The following is a 14,795-nucleotide window of genomic DNA, read 5'->3' as shown; positions in this document are numbered from 1 at the left end:
AGGGGTGGGGGTAGGGGTGGGGTGGAGAGAAGTGCGGTATGGAGGTGGGGGTAGGGGTGGGGGTAGGGGTGGAGGTAGGGGTGGAGGTAGGGGTGGGGGTAGGGGTGGGGTGGAGAGAAGTGCGGTATGGAGGTGGAGGTAGGGGTGAGGGTAGGGGTGGGGTGGAGAGAAGTGCGGTATGGAGGTGGAGGTAGGGGTGGGGGTAGGGGTGGGGTGGAGAGAAGTGCGGTATGGAGGTGAAGGTAGGGGTGGGGGTAGGGGTGGAGGTAGGGGTGGGGGTAGTGGTGGGGGTAGGGGTGGGGTGGAGAGAAGTGCGGTATGGGGGTGGAGGTAGGGGTGGGGGTAGGGGTGGGGTGGAGAGAAGTGCGGTATGGAGGTGGAGGTAGGGGTGGGGGTAGGGGTGGAGGTAGGGGTGGGGTGGAGAGAAGTGCGGTATGGGGGTGGGGGTAGGGGTGGGGTGGAGAGAAGTGCGGTATGGAGGTGGAGGTAGGGGTGGGGGTAGGGGTGGGGTGGAGAGAAGTGCGGTATGGGGGTGGGGGTAGGGGTGGAGGTAGGGGTGGGGTGGAGAGAAGTGCGGTATGGGGGTGGGGGTAGGGGTGGAGGTAGGGGTGGGGTGGAGAGAAGTGCGGTATGGGGGTGGGGGTAGGGGTGGGGGTAGGGGTGGGGTGGAGAGAAGTGCGGTATGGGGGTGGGGGTAGGGGTGGGGTGGAGAGAAGTGCGGTATGGAGGTGGGGGTAGGGGTGGAGGTAGGGGTGGGGTGGAGAGAAGTGCGGTATGGGGGTGGGGGTAGGGGTGGGGGTAGGGGTGGGGTGGAGAGAAGTTCGGTATGGGGGTGGAGGTAGGGGTGGGGGTAGGGGTGGGGTGGAGAGAAGTGCGGTATGGAGGTGGAGGTAGGGGTGGGGGTAGGGGTGGGGTGGAGAGAAGTGCGGTATGGGGGTGGAGGTAGGGGTGGGGGTAGGGGTGGAGGTAGGGGTGGGGGTAGGGGTGGGGGTAGGGGTGGAGGTAGGGGTGGGGGTAGGGGTGGGGGTAGGGGTGGGGTGGAGAGAAGTGCGGTATGGGGGTGGAGGTAGGGGTGGGGGTAGGGGTGGGGTGGAGAGAAGTGCGGTATGGGGGTGGAGGTAGGGGTGGGGGTAGGGGTGGGGTGGAGAGAAGTGCGGTATGGAGGTGGAGGTAGGGGTGGGGGTAGGGGTGGGGTGGAGAGAAGTGCGGTATGGAGGTGGAGGTAGGGGTGGGGGTAGGGGTGGGGTGGAGAGAAGTGCGGTATGGAGGTGGAGGTAGGGGTGAGGGTAGGGGTGGGGTGGAGAGAAGTGCGGTATGGAGGTGGAGGTAGGGGTGGGGGTAGGGGTGGGGTGGAGAGAAGTGCGGTATGGAGGTGGAGGTAGGGGTGGGGGTAGGGGTGGGGTGGAGAGAAGTGCGGTATGGAGGTGGAGGTAGGGGTGAGGGTAGGGGTCGGGTGGAGAGAAGTGCGGTATGGAGGTGGAGGTAGGGGTGGGGGTAGGGGTCGGGTGGAGAGAAGTGCGGTATGGAGGTGGAGGTAGGGGTGGGGGTAGGGGTGGGGTGGAGAGAAGTGCGGTATGGAGGTGGGGGTAGGGGTGGGGGTAGGGGTGGGGTGGAGAGAAGTGCGGTATGGAGGTGGAGGTAGGGGTGGGGGTAGGGGTGGGGTGGAGAGAAGTGCGGTATGGAGGTGGAGGTAGGGGTGGGGGTAGGGGTGGGGGTAGGGGTGGGGTGGAGAGAAGTGCGGTATGGAGGTGGAGGTAGGGGTGGGGGTAGGGGTGGGGTGGAGAGAAGTGCGGTATGGAGGTGGAGGTAGGGGTGGGGGTAGGGGTGGGGTGGAGAGAAGTGCGGTATGGAGGTGGGGGTAGGGGTGGGGGTAGGGGTGGGGTGGAGAGAAGTGCGGTATGGAGGTGGAGGTAGGGGTGGAGGTAGGGGTGGGGGTAGGGGTGGGGGTAGGGGTGGGGTGGAGAGGAGTGCGGTATGGAGGTGGGGGTAGGGGTGGGGGTAGGGGTGGGGTGGAGAGAAGTGCGGTATGGAGGTGGGGGTAGGGGTGGGGGTAGGGGTGGGGGTAGGGGTGGGGTGGAGAGAAGTGCGGTATGGAGGTGGAGGTAGGGGTGGGGGTAGGGGTGGGGTGGAGAGAAGTGCGGTATGGAGGTGGAGGTAGGGGTGGGGCTAGGGGTGGGGTGGAGAGAAGTGCGGTATGGAGGTGGAGGTAGGGGTGGGGTGGGGTGGAGAGAAGTGCGGTATGGGGGTGGAGGTAGGGGTGGGGGTAGGGGTGGGGGTAGGGGTGGGGTGGAGAGAAGTGCGGTATGGAGGTGGGGGTAGGCGTGGGGTGGAGAGAAGTGCGGTATGGGGGTGGAGGTGGAGGTAGGGGTGGGGTGGGGTGGAGAGAAGTGCGGTATGGAGGTGGAGGTAGGGGTGGGGTGGGATGGAGAGAAGTGCGGTATGGAGGTGGAGGTAAGGGTGGGGGTAGGGGTGGGGTGGAGAGAAGTGCGGTATGGAGGTGGAGGTAGGGGTGGGGGTGGGGTGGGGTGGAGAGAAGTGCGGTATGGAGGTGGAGGTAGGGGTGGGGGTAGGGGTGGGGTGGAGAGAAGTGCGGTATGGAGGTGGAGGTAGGGGTGGGGGTAGGGGTGGGGTGGAGAGAAGTGCGGTATGGAGGTGGAGGTAGGGGTGGGGGTAGGGGTGGGGCTAGGGGTGGGGTGGAGAGAAGTGCGGTATGGAGGTGGAGGTAGGGGTGGGGTGGGGTGGAGAGAAGTGCGGTATGGGGGTGGAGGTAGGGGTGGGGGTAGGGGTGGGGGTAGGGGTGGGGTGGAGAGAAGTGCGGTATGGAGGTGGGGGTAGGGGTGGGGGTAGGGGTGGGGTGGAGAGAAGTGCGGTATGGGGGTGGAGGTAGGGGTGGGGGTAGGGGTGGGGTGGAGAGAAGTGCGGTATGGAGGTGGAGGTAGGGGTGGGGGTAGGGGTGGGGTGGAGAGAAGTGCGGTATGGAGGTGGAGGTAGGGGTGGGGGTAGGGGTGGAGGTAGGGGTGGGGTGGAGAGAAGTGCGGTATGGGGGTGGGGGTAGGGGTGGGGTGGAGAGAAGTGCGGTATGGAGGTGGAGGTAGGGGTGGGGGTAGGGGTGTGGTGGAGAGAAGTGCGGTATGGAGGTGGAGGTAGGGGTGGGGGTAGGGGTGGGGTGGAGAGAAGTGCGGTATGGGGGTGGAGGTAGGGGTGGGGGAAGGGGTGGGGTGGAGAGAAGTGCGGTATGGAGGTGAAGGTAGGGGTGGGGGTAGGGGTGGAGGTAGGGGTGGGGGTAGTGGTGGGGGTAGGGGTGGGGTGGAGAGAAGTGCGGTATGGGGGTGGAGGTAGGGGTGGGGGTAGGGGTGGGGTGGAGAGAAGTGCGGTATGGAGGTGGAGGTAGGGGTGGGGGTAGGGGTGGAGGTAGGGGTGGGGTGGAGAGAAGTGCGGTATGGGGGTGGGGGTAGGGGTGGGGTGGAGAGAAGTGCGGTATGGAGGTGGAGGTAGGGGTGGGGGTAGGGGTGGGGTGGAGAGAAGTGCGGTATGGGGGTGGGGGTAGGGGTGGAGGTAGGGGTGGGGTGGAGAGAAGTGCGGTATGGGGGTGGGGGTAGGGGTGGAGGTAGGGGTGGGGTGGAGAGAAGTGCGGTATGGGGGTGGGGGTAGGGGTGGGGGTAGGGGTGGGGTGGAGAGAAGTGCGGTATGGGGGTGGGGGTAGGGGTGGGGTGGAGAGAAGTGCGGTATGGAGGTGGGGGTAGGGGTGGAGGTAGGGGTGGGGTGGAGAGAAGTGCGGTATGGAGGTGGAGGTAGGGGTGGGGGTAGGGGTGGGGTGGAGAGAAGTGCGGTATGGGGGTGGGGGTAGGGGTGGGGGTAGGGTGGGGTGGAGAGAAGTTCGGTATGGGGGTGGAGGTAGGGGTGGGGGTAGGGGTGGGGTGGAGAGAAGTGCGGTATGGAGGTGGAGGTAGGGGTGGGGGTAGGGGTGGGGTGGAGAGAAGTGCGGTATGGGGGTGGAGGTAGGGGTGGGGGTAGGGGTGGAGGTAGGGGTGGGGGTAGGGGTGGGGTAGGGGTGGAGGTAGGGGTGGGGGGTAGGGGTGGGGGTAGGGGTGGGGTGGAGAGAAGTGCGGTTTGGGGGTGGAGGTAGGGGTGGGGGTAGGGGTGGGGTGGAGAGAAGTGCGGTATGGGGGTGGAGGTAGGGGTGGGGGTAGGGGTGGGGTGGAGAGAAGTGCGGTATGGAGGTGGAGGTAGGGGTGGGGGTAGGGGTGGGGTGGAGAGAAGTGCGGTATGGAGGTGGAGGTAGGGGTGGGGGTAGGGGTGGGGTGGAGAGAAGTGCGGTATGGAGGTGGAGGTAGGGGTGAGTGTAGGGGTGGGGTGGAGAGAAGTGCGGTATGGAGGTGGAGGTAGGGGTGGGGGTAGGGGTGGGGTGGAGAGAAGTGCGGTATGGAGGTGGAGGTAGGGGTGGGGGTAGGGGTGGGGTGGAGAGAAGTGCGGTATGGAGGTGGAGGTAGGGGTGAGGGTAGGGGTGGGGTGGAGAGAAGTGCGGTATGGAGGTGGAGGTAGGGGTGGGGGTAGGGGTGGGGTGGAAAGAAGTGCGGTATGGAGGTGGAGGTAGGGGTGGGGGTAGGGGTGGGGTGGAGAGAAGTGCGGTATGGAGGTGGGGGTAGGGGTGGGGGTAGGGGTGGGGTGGAGAGAAGTGCGGTATGGAGGTGGAGGTAGGGGTGGGGGTAGGGGTGGGGTGGAGAGAAGTGCGGTATGGAGGTGGAGGTAGGGGTGGGGGTAGGGGTGGGGGTAGGGGTGGGGTGGAGAGAAGTGCGGTATGGAGGTGGAGGTAGGGGTGGGGGTAGGGGTGGGGTGGAGAGAAGTGCGGTATGGGGGTGGGGGTAGGGGTGGAGGTAGGGGTGGGGTGGAGAGAAGTGCGGTATGGGGGTGGGGGTAGGGGTGGAGGTAGGGGTGGGGTGGAGAGAAGTGCGGTATGGGGGTGGGGGTAGGGGTGGGGGTAGGGGTGGGGTGGAGAGAAGTGCGGTATGGGGGTGGGGGTAGGGGTGGGGTGGAGAGAAGTGCGGTATGGAGGTGGGGGGTAGGGGTGGGAGTAGGGGTGGGGTGGAGAGAAGTGCGGTATGGGGGTGGGGGTAGGGGTGGGGGTAGGGGTGGGGTGGAGAGAAGTTCGGTATGGGGGTGGAGGTAGGGGTGGGGGTAGGGGTGGGGTGGAGAGAAGTGCGGTATGGAGGTGGAGGTTGGGGTGGGGGTAGGGGTGGGGTGGAGAGAAGTGCGGTATGGGGGTGGAGGTAGGGGTGGGGGTAGGGGTGGAGGTAGGGGTGGGGGTAGGGGTGGGGGTAGTGGTGGAGGTAGGGGTGGGGGTAGGGGTGGGGGTAGGGGTGGGGTGGAGAGAAGTGCGGTATGGGGGTGGAGGTATGGGTGGGGGTAGGGGTGGGGTGGAGAGAAGTGCGGTATGGGGGTGGAGGTAGGGGTGGGGGTAGGGGTGGGGTGGAGAGATGTGCGGTATGGAGGTGGAGGTAGGGGTGGGGGTAGGGGTGGGGTGGAGAGAAGTGCGGTATGGAGGTGGAGGTAGGGGTGGGGGTAGGGGTGGGGTGGAGAGAAGTGCGGTATGGAGGTGGAGGTAGGGGTGGGGGTAGGGGTGGGGTGGAGAGAAGTGCGGTATGGAGGTGGAGGTAGGGGTGGGGGTAGGGGTGGGGTGGAGAGAAGTGCGGTATGGAGGTGGAGGTAGGGGTGAGGGTAGGGGTGGGGGTAGGGGTGGGGTGGAGAGAAGTGCGGTATGGAGGTCGAGGTAGGGGTGGGGGTAGGGGTGGGGGTAGGGGTGGGGTGGAGAGAAGTGCGGTATGGAGGTGGAGGTAGGGGTGGGGGTAGGGGTGGGGTGGAGAGAAGTGCGGTATGGAGGTGGAGGTAGGGGTGGGGGGTAGGGGTGGGGTGGAGAGAAGTGCGGTATGGAGGTGGGGGTAGGGGTGGGGGTAGGGGTGGGGTGGAGAGAAGTGCGGTATGGAGGTGGAGGTAGGGGTGGAGGTAGGGGTGGGGGTAGGGGTGGGGGTAGGGGTGGGGTGGAGAGAAGTGCGGTATGGAGGTGGGGGTAGGGGTGGGGGTAGGGGTGGGGTGGAGAGAAGTGCGGTATGGAGGTGGGGGGTAGGGGTGGGGGTAGGGGTGGGGTGGAGAGAAGTGCGGTATGGAGGTGGAGGTAGGGGTGGGGGTAGGGGTGGGGTGGAGAGAAGTGCGGTATGGAGGTGGAGGTAGGGGTGGGGGTAGGGGTGGGGCTAGGGGTGGGGTGGAGAGAAGTGCGGTATGGAGGTGGAGGTAGGGGTGGGGTGGGGTGGAGAGAAGTGCGGTATGGGGGTGGAGGTAGGGGTGGGGGTAGGGGTGGGGGTAGGGGTGGGGTGGAGAGAAGTGCGGTATGGGGGTGGAGGTGGAGGTAGGGGTGGGGTGGGGTGGAGAGAAGTGCGGTATGGAGGTGGAGGTAGGGGTGGGGTGGGATGGAGAGAAGTGCGGTATGGAGGTGGAGGTAAGGGTGGGGGTAGGGGTGGGGTGGAGAGAAGTGCGGTATGGAGGTGGAGGTAGGGGTGGGGGTGGGGTGGGGTGGAGAGAAGTGCGGTATGGAGGTGGAGGTAGGGGTGGGGGTAGGGGTGGGGTGGAGAGAAGTGCGGTATGGAGGTGGAGGTAGGGGTGGGGGTAGGGGTGGGGTGGAGAGAAGTGCGGTATGGAGGTGGAGGTAGGGGTGGGGGTAGGGGTGGGGCTAGGGGTGGGGTGGAGAGAAGTGCGGTATGGAGGTGGAGGTAGGGGTGGGGTGGGGTGGAGAGAAGTGCGGTATGGGGGTGGAGGTAGGGGTGGGGGTAGGGGTGGGGTGGAGAGAAGTGCGGTATGGAGGTGGAGGTAGGGGTGGGGGTAGGGGTGGGGTGGAGAGAAGTGCGGTATGGGGGTGGAGGTAGGGGTGGGGGTAGGGGTGGGGTGGAGAGAAGTGCGGTATGGAGGTGGAGGTAGGGGTGGGGGTAGGGGTGGGGTGGAGAGAAGTGCGGTATGGAGGTGGAGGTAGGGGTGGGGGTAGGGGTGGAGGTAGGGGTGGGGTGGAGAGAAGTGCGGTATGGGGGTGGGGGTAGGGGTGGGGTGGAGAGAAGTGCGGTATGGAGGTGGAGGTAGGGGTGGGGGTAGGGGTGTGGTGGAGAGAAGTGCGGTATGGAGGTGGAGGTAGGGGTGGGGGTAGGGGTGGGGTGGAGAGAAGTGCGGTATGGGGGTGGAGGTAGGGGTGGGGGTAGGGGTGGGGTGGAGAGAAGTGCGGTATGGAGGTGAAGGTAGGGGTGGGGGTAGGGGTGGAGGTAGGGGTGGGGGTAGTGGTGGGGGTAGGGGTGGGGTGGAGAGAAGTGCGGTATGGGGGTGGAGGTAGGGGTGGGGGTAGGGGTGGGGTGGAGAGAAGTGCGGTATGGAGGTGGAGGTAGGGGTGGGGGTAGGGGTGGAGGTAGGGGTGGGGTGGAGAGAAGTGCGGTATGGGGGTGGGGGTAGGGGTGGGGTGGAGAGAAGTGCGGTATGGAGGTGGAGGTAGGGGTGGGGGTAGGGGTGGGGTGGAGAGAAGTGCGGTATGGGGGTGGGGGTAGGGGTGGAGGTAGGGGTGGGGTGGAGAGAAGTGCGGTATGGGGGTGGGGGTAGGGGTGGAGGTAGGGGTGGGGTGGAGAGAAGTGCGGTATGGGGGTGGGGGTAGGGGTGGGGGTAGGGGTGGGGTGGAGAGAAGTGCGGTATGGGGGTGGGGGTAGGGGTGGGGTGGAGAGAAGTGCGGTATGGAGGTGGGGGTAGGGGTGGAGGTAGGGGTGGGGTGGAGAGAAGTGCGGTATGGAGGTGGAGGTAGGGGTGGGGGTAGGGGTGGGGTGGAGAGAAGTGCGGTATGGGGGTGGGGGTAGGGGTGGGGGTAGGGGTGGGGTGGAGAGAAGTTCGGTATGGGGGTGGAGGTAGGGGTGGGGGTAGGGGTGGGGTGGAGAGAAGTGCGGTATGGAGGTGGAGGTAGGGGTGGGGGTAGGGGTGGGGTGGAGAGAAGTGCGGTATGGGGGTGGAGGTAGGGGTGGGGGTAGGGGTGGAGGTAGGGGTGGGGGTAGGGGTGGGGTAGGGGTGGAGGTAGGGGTGGGGGTAGGGGTGGGGGTAAGGGTTGGGTGGAGAGAAGTGCGGTATGGGGGTGGAGGTAGGGGTGGGGGTAGGGGTGGGGTGGAGAGAAGTGCGGTATGGGGGTGGAGGTAGGGGTGGGGGTAGGGGTGGGGTGGAGAGAAGTGCGGTATGGAGGTGGAGGTAGGGGTGGGGGTAGGGGTGGGGTGGAGAGAAGTGCGGTATGGAGGTGGAGGTAGGGGTGGGGGTAGGGGTGGGGTGGAGAGAAGTGCGGTATGGAGGTGGAGGTAGGGGTGAGTGTAGGGGTGGGGTGGAGAGAAGTGCGGTATGGAGGTGGAGGTAGGGGTGGGGGTAGGGGTGGGGTGGAGAGAAGTGCGGTATGGAGGTGGAGGTAGGGGTGGGGGTAGGGGTGGGGTGGAGAGAAGTGCGGTATGGAGGTGGAGGTAGGGGTGAGGGTAGGGGTGGGGTGGAGAGAAGTGCGGTATGGAGGTGGAGGTAGGGGTGGGGGTAGGGGTGGGGTGGAGAGAAGTGCGGTATGGAGGTGGAGGTAGGGGTGGGGGTAGGGGTGGGGTGGAGAGAAGTGCGGTATGGAGGTGGGGGTAGGGGTGGGGGTAGGGGTGGGGTGGAGAGAAGTGCGGTATGGAGGTGGAGGTAGGGGTGGGGGTAGGGGTGGGGTGGAGAGAAGTGCGGTATGGAGGTGGAGGTAGGGGTGGGGGTAGGGGTGGGGGTAGGGGTGGGGTGGAGAGAAGTGCGGTATGGAGGTGGAGGTAGGGGTGGGGGTAGGGGTGGGGTGGAGAGAAGTGCGGTATGGAGGTGGGGGTAGGGGTGGGGGTAGGGGTGGGGTGGAGAGAAGTGCGGTATGGAGGTGGAGGTAGGGGTGGAGGTAGGGGTGGGGGTAGGGGTGGGTGTAGGGGTGGGGTGGAGAGAAGTGCGGTATGGAGGTGGGGGTAGGGGTGGGGGTAGGGGTGGGGTGGAGAGAAGTGCGGTATGGAGGTGGGGGTAGGGGTGGGGGTAGGGGTGGGGGTAGGGGTGGGGTGGAGAGAAGTGCGGTATGGAGGTGGAGGTAGGGGTGGGGGTAGGGGTGGGGTGGAGAGAAGTGCGGTATGGAGGTGGAGGTAGGGGTGGGGGTAGGGGTGGGGCTAGGGGTGGGGTGGAGAGAAGTGCGGTATGGAGGTGGAGGTAGGGGTGGGGTGGGGTGGAGAGAAGTGCGGTATGGGGGTGGAGGTAGGGGTGGGGGTAGGGGTGGGGGTAGGGGTGGGGTGGAGAGAAGTGCGGTATGGAGGTGGGGGTAGGCGTGGGGTGGAGAGAAGTGCGGTATGGGGGTGGAGGTGGAGGTAGGGGTGGGGTGGGGTGGAGAGAAGTGCGGTATGGAGGTGGAGGTAGGGGTGGGGTGGGATGGAGAGAAGTGCGGTATGGAGGTGGAGGTAAGGGTGGGGGTAGGGGTGGGGTGGAGAGAAGTGCGGTATGGAGGTGGAGGTAGGGGTGGGGGTGGGGTGGGGTGGAGAGAAGTGCGGTATGGAGGTGGAGGTAGGGGTGGGGGTAGGGGTGGGGTGGAGAGAAGTGCGGTATGGAGGTGGAGGTAGGGGTGGGGGTAGGGGTGGGGCTAGGGGTGGGGTGGAGAGAAGTGCGGTATGGAGGTGGAGGTAGGGGTGGGGTGGGGTGGAGAGAAGTGCGGTATGGGGGTGGAGGTAGGGGTGGGGGTAGGGGTGGGGGTAGGGGTGGGGTGGAGAGAAGTGCGGTATGGAGGTGGAGGTAGGGGTGGGGGTAGGGGTGGGGTGGAGAGAAGTGCGGTATGGAGGTGGAGGTAGGGGTGGGGGTAGGGGTGGGGTGGAGAGAAGTGCGGTATGGAGGTGGAGGTAGGGGTGGGGGTAGGGGTGGGGGTAGGGGTGGGGTTGAGAGAAGTGCGGTATGGGGGTGGAGGTAGGGGTGGAGGTAGGGGTGGAGAGAAGTGCGGTATGGGGGTGGGGGGTAGGGGTGGGGTGGAGAGAAGTGCGGTATGGGGGTGGAGGTAGGGGTGGGGTAGGGGTGGGGTGAAGAGAAGTGCGGTATGGAGGTGGGGGTAGGGGTGGGGGTAGGGGTGGGGGTAGGGGTGAGGTGGAGAGAAGTGCGGTATGGGGGTGGAGGTAGGGTGGAGGTAGGGGTGGGTGTAGGGGTAGGGTGGAGAGAAGTGCGGTATGGGGGTGGAGGTAGGGGTGGAGGTAGGGGTGGGGGTAGGGGTGGGGTGGAGAGAAGTGTGGTATGGAGGTGGAGGTAGGGGTGGGGGTAGGGGTGGGGTGGAGAGAAGTGCGGTATGGAGGTGGAGGTAGGGGTGGGGTGGAGAGAAGTGTGGTATGGGGGTGGGGGTAGGGGTGGGGGTAGGGGTGGGGTGGAGAGAAGTGCGGTATGGGGGTGGAGGTAGGGGTGGGGTGGAGAGAAGTGCGGTATGGAGGTGGAGGTAGGGGTGGGGGTAGGGGTGGGGTGGAGAGAAGTGCGGTATGGAGGTGGAGGTAGGGGTGGGGGTAGGGGTGGGGTGGAGAGAAGTGCGGTATGGAGGTGGAGGTAGGGGTGGGGGTAGGGGTGGGGTGGAGAGAAGTGCGGTATGGAGGTGGAGGTAGGGGTGGGGGTAGGGGTGGGGTGGAGAGAAGTGCGGTATGGAGGTGGAGGTAGGGGTGGGGGTAGGGGTGGGGTGGAGAGAAGTGCGGTATGGGGGTGGGGGTAGGGGTGGGGTGGGGTGGAGAGAAGTGCGGTATGGGGGTGGGGGTAGGGGTGGGGGTAGGGGTGGGGTGGAGAGAAGTGCGGTATGGGGGTGGGGGTAGGGGTGGGGGTAGGGGTGGGGTGGAGAGAAGTGCGGTATGGGGGTGGAGGTAGGGGTGGAGGTAGGGGTGGGGTGGAGAGAAGTGCGGTATGGGGGTGGAGGTAGGGGTGGAGGTAGGGGTGGGGTGGAGAGAAGTGCGGTATGGGGGTGGAGGTAGGGGTGGAGGTAGGGGTGGGGTGGAGAGAAGGGCGGTATGGAGATGGAGGTAGGGGTGGGGGTAGGGGTGGGGTGGAGAGAAGTGCGGTATGGAGGTGGAGGTAGGGGTGGGGGTAGGGGTGGGGTGGAGAGAAGTGCGGTATGGGGGTGGGGGTAGGGGTGGGGGTAGGGGTGGGGTGGAGAGAAGTGCGGTATGGGGGTGGAGGTAGGGGTGTGGGTAGGGGTGGGGTGGAGAGAAGGGCGGTATGGAGGTGGAGGTAGGGGTTTGGGTAGGGGTGGGGAGGAGAGAAGTGCGGTATGGGGGTGGAGGTAGGGGTGGGGTAGGGGTGGGGAGGAGAGAAGTGCGGTATGGGGGTGGAGGTAGGGGTGGGGGTAGGGGTGGAGGTAGGGGTGGGGGTAGGGGTGGGGGTAGGGGTGGGGTGGAGAGAAGTGCGGTATGGGGGTGGAGGTAGGGGTGGGGGTAGGGGTGGGGTGGAGAGAAGTGCGGTATGGGGGTGGAGGTAGGGGTGGGGGTAGGGGTGGGGTGGAGAGAAGTGCGGTATGGGGTGGAGGTAGGGGTGGGGGTAGGGGTGGGGTGGAGAGAAGTGCGGTATGGAGGTGGAGGTAGGGGTGGGGGTAGGGGTGGGGGTAGGGGTGGGGGTAGGGGTGGGGTGGAGAGAAGGGCGGTATGGAGGTGGAGGTAGGGGTGGGGGTAGGGGTGGGGTGGAGAGAAGTGCGGTATGGGGGTGGAGGTAGGGGTGGAGGTAGGGGTGGGGGTAGGGGTGGGGTGGAGAGAAGGGCGGTATGGGGGTGGAGAGAAGTGCGGTATGGGGGTGGGGGTAGGGGTGGGGTGGAGAGAACTGCGGTATGGGGGTGGAGGTAGGGGTGGGGGTAGGGGTGGGGTGGAGAGAAGTGCGGTATGGGGGTGGGGGTAGGGGTGGGGTGGGGGAAAGAAGTAGGGGTGGGGTAAAGGGGTATGGTTGGAGAGGGGTGGGGTAGCGGAGGGGGAAAGTGGTATGGGTGGGAGGTGGGTGGCAGAACACAATTCCGTTAGCAGGGTAGATATGACAGCGGAATTTAAAAAAAAAAAAATGTATACCCTGTTTTGTTGGATGTTTTCATTTGTTAATATTGTTGTGCAATACCCTATTGTCTTAACATGAGTATGTGTGTGGGTGGGGTTACTATATCGCCAGCTATTGGGAATTCTTATTTGACTAGTTTTAATCTCTTCTTCTTATGTTGCGCATGATGATTTTATGCCAGTGTTGACAATGAGCCTGTGATTGCACAACTTAATTTCCATGTGGATTAATAAAGTGTTTTTGATTGATTGATTGATTGATTGATTGACGCGCTCTCCCTGGGGAGAATTTCATCGAATTTCACACAAAGAAATCTGTCGTGACTAAAAAGGGTAATACATATAAAAAAAAATACAAATACAGTACTTCAGACTGTACGCTGCCTTTCCAGAAGCACCCTGAAAGAGCCAGACTAGCATGTCATGCAGGCCTGACAATACTGACTAACGGATTCATGTGTAGCGTTCATATCAGGTGTGTGTGTGTGTGAGTGGGAGTGTGTGTGTGTGTGTGTGTGTGTGTGTGTGTGTGTGTGTGTGTGTGTGTGTGTGTGTGTGTGTGTGTGTGTGTGTGCTTGTGCGCACGCGCACGCGCACGCGTTTAAAATGTATCGGTACTTCAGTGAGTCCTTCATAAAGTTTTGATCTGAACAATACACATCATGGGAATAAGGGGACGTAAATAAGTTCTGCAAACCATCAAGGGAGCTAAGAAATCGACCTGAAACTACCCCCGAAAGCGGAGTATGGCTGCCTACATGGCGGAGTTAAAAACGGTCATACACGTAAAAGCCCACTCGTGTATATACGAGTGAACGTGGGAGTTGCAGCCCACGAACAAAGAAGAAGAAGAAGAAGAAGACCTGAAACTGTCATAACCAAAACGTCGCCATCTCAAAATTGGATTCCCAGTGACTTTGAAGTGCACAGCAGTAGACCCCCATTGCATCGTGTAATGACGCGATAATGTTGGATGGTTGCAAGGAGGTATTGGCGGGTCTTTTTGTCCTTGAACGGGGAGTTATTAACCTCCGAACTGCTGCTGCTGCTGACTTGTATGTGTTTGTCAGGGAAGGGGCTGTCACTTACTGATAAAAGACTAATAAGTTGGTCAGGATGTCGTTGACCGTTGTGTATAATTATAAACTTTTTTTTGTTGTTGCTATCTTGAGAGTGCATTCATTGACTCACTTGTGCAAACAAAGTGAGTCAATGTTTTAACCCGGTGTTCGGTTGTCTGTGTGTGTGTGTGTGTGTGTCCGTGTGTCTGTGTGTCCGTGGTAAACTTTAACATTGACATTTTCTTTCCAAATACTTTGTCAGTTGACACCAAATTTGGCATAAGAATAGGAAAAATTTAGTTCTTTCCAGTCATCTTGTTTAAAGCAATATTGCAGCCTCTGGGATGGGCACAAAAAAGAAAAGAAAAAAAAAAAGAAATGAAGCCTAATTATACTGCAAACTGCATTTACTGTTATATTTATATTTTTTGTATTCTCTAAACTTAGCACTTTGATCTGATATTCTGACCCAACAACAAAAGCAGTCATTATTATCATTTTTTGTTCAAACAGGAACTTCTTTTCCTAAACATGGAAGTTTTGTTTATTTTGCAAACGTTTTGCTGCAGATAGTAAAAAAAGGGAAATTACTCTGTAATTAATGCTAGGGGACTTAATTCGCTTTAAAGTGATCTTTCTCATCTTAAACATTACATTTCGAAAATATACACAATACATAAAAAGCTTGGATTCTTTTTTTCAGTGTATCACAAGTGAGTCTTGAAGGCCTTGCCTCTCTTGTTTTGTTCTTTAACTCACTCAGTACGGCCAGTCCTCTCTTCTCCTCTACACAGACCCCTCGGATGTCCAGTGGGTGTCTGAATGACCCAACCTTTAGCTTCCGTCGTCAGTATTGTGGTATTCTTTGTCAACATTCACCTCTTCAGTATAAGAGCCTTCCGCTTGCAATATTTTGATGATGGTAATTGGGGTGAAACGCTGTTAACGTCGTCTCTTTCGCCGTTCGTATGGAGAGAGTTAAAATCAACTGCTGCATCGCTTGAAAGCGCACAGGAAGTACGGCGGCCAACACAGCCTAACTTCGTGCCACGCTGTTCTCGTTTCCACCACTGTTCATTCAGCAGGCAGAGAGTTAATGATTGTGTTGTGTTGTGAACAGTGTTTCATGTCACCCCCACGTGTGGACATGGCATTTTTATCACCTACGTGGGCCGTGGTCTTCATTCAACGTTCAGCGGTTCGGTTTGTTGCTGACTGCTGAAAACACACACACACACACATGCACACGCACTTACGGATGCAGTTACACACGCACGCGCACAAACACACACACATGCACTTACACACACACACACACACACACACACACACACACACACGGACACACGCATGCACGCGCGCACACACAATCGGAGCGCACAAACATGCACACGTATGCACACAGAAGCACATGCGCGCTAACACACACACACACACGCACACACGCACATACACGCGCGCGCATACTACGCAAGGGCTCACGCTCATTCACACAACTGCAAGCAATAATTGCTAGTAAAACAAAGCACCTGCAATGAGAAACAAACCCTCACAGTGTAAAAAAAGAAGAAAAAAAATCTTGACCCAAAAATGAAACCATGCATCATTTTCACAGAGGTAAGAAAAAGAAAAACAAGAGAGGCAAGGCCTT

Source organism: Babylonia areolata, chromosome 24 (genome assembly GCF_041734735.1).
Source record: "Babylonia areolata isolate BAREFJ2019XMU chromosome 24, ASM4173473v1, whole genome shotgun sequence".
NCBI lineage: Eukaryota > Metazoa > Mollusca > Gastropoda > Neogastropoda > Buccinidae > Babylonia > Babylonia areolata.
This window is presented reverse-complemented; position numbering follows the sequence as displayed.